This window comes from Nicotiana tabacum, chromosome 18, assembly GCF_000715075.1.
Source record: "Nicotiana tabacum cultivar K326 chromosome 18, ASM71507v2, whole genome shotgun sequence".
In the NCBI taxonomy this organism is placed as follows: Eukaryota; Viridiplantae; Streptophyta; class Magnoliopsida; order Solanales; family Solanaceae; genus Nicotiana; species Nicotiana tabacum.
This window is the reverse complement of record NC_134097.1, coordinates 1874614-1879194: the sequence shown is the minus strand read 5'-3', so window position 1 is coordinate 1879194 and position 4581 is coordinate 1874614.

The following is a 4581-nucleotide window of genomic DNA, read 5'->3' as shown; positions in this document are numbered from 1 at the left end:
TTGAATATAATTCTTCAAATAAATATCTTTCGAATATAATTCTTCAATAAACTCTTTCAAATATAATTCTTTCAAATAAACTCCTTCGAATATAATCCTTTCAAATAAAATATCTTTCGGATATAATTCCTTCAAATAATTATCTTTCAAATATAATCCTTTCAAATAAGTACCTTTCGAATATAATTCTTCAAATAAAAGTCTTTCAAATATAATTCTTTCAAATAAACTCTTTCGAATATAATCCTTTCAAATAAAATATATTTTCAATTTAAAGTTACCATGTGACACCTTATTTCAAAATCATAAAATTACGGGTCTCAGCCCACTTTCATATTTCCACGGCACCGTGAGTCCATATCTCTATCCCAACCGCACGGACAACTCACGTGCCAATATTATTATCATTTACTCACGGCACCTCATGCCCACATTTCATATCACAAATTCACGGACAATTCATAAGGCATAAGACATAATAATTTAATGAAATGACTGAGAAGTGAACAACGAGTATTTATAGAAAAGTAACAACACAACAAATAGATATAACAATACAGGCACTCCCGAGGTATCACATCGTAGTCCCAAAGTAAATATTCAGCATAGGGGGAGATCTACCGAGGTACCGCCTCGTAGTCCCAAAGTAAATATGCAAGACAGGGGGATCTCCCGAGGTACCGTCTCGTAGTCCTAAAGTAAATATGCAGTACAGAGGGATCTTTCGAGTAAACGCCTTGTAGTCCCAAAGTAAATATGCAAGACAGGGGGATCTCCCGAAGTACCGCCTCGTAGTCCCAAAGTAAATATGCAGTACAGGGGGATCTCCCGAGTAAATGCCTCGTAGTCCCAAAGTAAATATGCAAGAGCAAAGACGGAAGAATAACTCAGCAAGAATAACCTCTTCTTAAATCAAAATTTCTAATAAATATATTAACAACTCCATTTAAACTTATTTAATAATTGTTTGCAGATGGAAAATCCAAAATGTAATTATTTCCAGAAAATGTCAACTCAACCAGCACTCGGAATCCACATAAGGATCAAAGTAGCAATCACACCAAATCATCATATAAAACAAATTCGACAAACAAAGAATGAGGCATGACAAATAAGAATTTAATAAGTGCCAGCAAATTTTCAATTTAATACTTAAGGGCGTCTACGAATTTCAATCAATGTAATTTGCACATATAAACCAAGTACGTACTCGTCACCTCGCGTACATGATTTTTAATTATACAATTTCCACATAAGACTCAATGCCTAAGGGGTAATTTCCCTCACTCAAGGTTAGGCAAGATACTTACCTCAAACCGTGAAATTATTTACTCCATTGTGCCTTTGCCTTGCGAATTGGCCTCCGGAAGCCTCGTATCTAGTCACAATTAATTCAATTCAGTCAATACAAATTATTGAAATTAATTCCATATGAAAATACTAATTATTCAACAAAATCCGAAAATTAACTCAAAAATCGCCCGTGGGGCCCTCATTTCGGAACCAGATAAAAGTTATAAAATATGAACACCCATTCAACCACGAGTTCAACCATACCAATTTTATCGAATTCCAATAATAATTCGTCCTCCAAATCTTGAATTTCCGTTTTTGAAAAGTTTTGCAAAAATCCCAATTTCTTCCATTAAAACTCGAATTAAACGATGAATATAACCATAGATTCATGAAATATAACAACTCTCAGATGTAGAACACTTACCCAGTCGAAGTCGTGAAGAAATCCTCAAAATCGCCCAAGACCCAAGCTCCAAAAATTCCAATCGAAATGAAGAAATGACTGATTTTCGACCCCTTATGTTTCTGTCCATTTTCGCTTCTGCGGACACATATATCGCATCTGCGGTCTCGCTTTTATGATACAAAACTCGCATCTGCGATCCTCATTTCCCAGCCCAAGCTCGCACCTGTGAACAGAATGTCGCATCTGCGCATATCGCTTCTGCGATGTCCAGTGCGCATCTGCGATGCCTTCTGCTTTTACGCCTTCTCTGCCCGCTTCTGTGATCACGCAGGTGCGGGAATTGCTTCGCACCTGCGACTTCTGCCCAATACACTCCCAGCCGCTTCTTCTAAGAGCTTCACGCTTCTGCGATGTTGCTTCTGCGACCAAGGCATCACAGAAGCAATTCGACCAGTTGTTGCCCATTTTCCAACAGTTTTCTTCAAGTCCAAATTGCTCCGTTAACCTTCCGAAATCCACCTGAGGCCCTCGAAACCTCAACCAAATATACCAACATGTCCAAAAGTATAATACGAACTTAGTTGAGGCTTCAAACCACGTCAAATAACGTCAAAATTATGAATCGTGCATCGAATCGAATTATGAGTTTTTCAAATCTTCCAACTTCTATATTTTGCGCCGAAATGTACCAAATCAATCTGGAATGACTTCAAATTTTGCACACAAGTCATAAATGATGTAATGGAGTTGTTCCAATTTTCGGAATCGAAATCTGACCTCGTTATCAACCAATCGACTTACGGTCGATTTTATGAATATTTCAAGAACTTCATTTTCCAACTTTTCTCCGAAATGTGCCGAATTGTCCTACCGACTTCCAAATCTAAATCCGGACATACTCCTAAGTCCAAAATCACCTTACAAAGCTATTGACATCATCAAAACTCCAGCTGGAGTCATTTTCTCTAAAGTCAAACTCCGGTCAACTCTTTTCATTTAAGTTTCAAAATAAGAATTGTTCTTTCAATTTAATTTCGAATCATCCGAAAACCAAAATCGACCACACATGCGGGTCATAATACATATTACGAAGTTGCTCGGGATCTTAAGTCGTTGAACGGAACGTTAATTCTCAAAATGACAAGTCGGGTCGTTACACTACTAGTTGAGCGCCACGAGTTACCGGGGCTCGGGAGAGTCTCATAGTGAGATTCCATCTCAGACTTCACGTACCCCGCCCTCTCCAGAGGAGCTCCTAGGGTAACTAGCTCTAGCGCCTGCCCATGTATACCCAGCTCCTTAGCCAGATGCACCAGGTCAGGTAATAAGAGATGCTATTCAGCTATTGACTCGATTAGTTGCCGCACAATCTCGGCGTCAGGAAGTGGGTATTGGTCATGCAGATAGGGCCATCAGTGCGAGGGTTCGTGATTTCATTAATTTGGACCCTCCGGTATTCACTGGAGCAGATCCAAACGAGGACCCTCAGGTATTTATCTATAGGATGCAGAGGACTTTGAGGGTAATGAAGGCCACTGCGACTGAGTCAGTTGAGCTAGCTTCCTATAGACTTTGGGATGCCACAGTTAATTTGTATGAGTCTTGGGAGTTGTCCAGAGGTGAGGATGCCCCTCCAGCGGTATAGCAGGAGTTTACAAAGGCTTTTCTTCGTCATTATTTGCCACCAGAACTTAGACGAGCCAGAGTTGATAGGTTCTTGATCCTTCGGCAGGGTAATGTGAGTGTTCGGGAGTACAACCTTCATTTTGATTCTTTGGCTAGGTATGCTCCCACTATTGTTGATAGGATGGAGGATCAAGTTCACCAGTTCATGATGGGATTGGAGCCGCACCTTCTTAACAACTGTATGACGGTCTCACTTCAGCCAGGCTTGGATATTTCTCGTATTCAGGCATATCCTCAGGGTGTTGAGGAGTATAAGTAGAAGCAGAGGGCCGATTGTGAGCATGATAGGGGCCAGATTAAGAGAGCGAGATTTTTGGGTCCTTCTGGTGAGTTTTGAGGTGGTCAGAGACAACAATACCCGAGGTATCTAGCCCAGCCATCGGCTAGCGCAATTTGATCATTCCACATATTTAGGGCCTAGTCAGAATTTTAGGGCCTCTAGTTCTCAGTATAGGGGTGAGTCAAGTCATGTGAGGCCGCCCTTGCCACGATGTGCTTAGTATGGTAAGCAGCATGCCGGGCAATTCCTTATGGGGTTGGGTGTTTTTTATACTTGTGGTTATCCAGGCCACGTTATGAGAGATTGTCCGACGAGAGGTGATGCAAGCATAGTTCAACCAGTGGGATCTGTAGCTGGTTCGTCATCATCAGTACGCCCCCCCTGGGCAAGGTTCACAGGCACTAGCCGGTCGTGGTAGAGCCAGAGGTAGAGCATCTAGCTCGAGCGGTCCTCAGAACCGCATTTACGCATTAGCATGTCGACATGATCAAGAGTCGTCACCTGATGTTGTTACATATATATTATCAGTCTCCTCATATGATGTATATGCATTGATTGATCCAGGTTCCACCTTATCATATGTCACTCCGTTGGTTGCTAGTAACTTTGGGATAGAACCTGAGTTGGTTAAACCTTTTGAGGTGTCCATACCTGTTGGGGATACAATGATAGCTAGGCGGGTATATAGAGATTGTATAGTAGTAGTTCATAGTCGAATACAGTAGCAGACCTAATTGAGTTAGATATGGTTGAATTTGATGTTATAACGGGTATGGATTGGTTGGCTTCTTGTTATGCCAACGTTGATTGTAGATCAAAGATGGTTCGACTCCAATTCCCAAGGAAGCTTATTTTGGAGTGGAAAGGTAATACGACATCGCCGAGAGGTAGATTTATTTCCTATCTCAAGGTA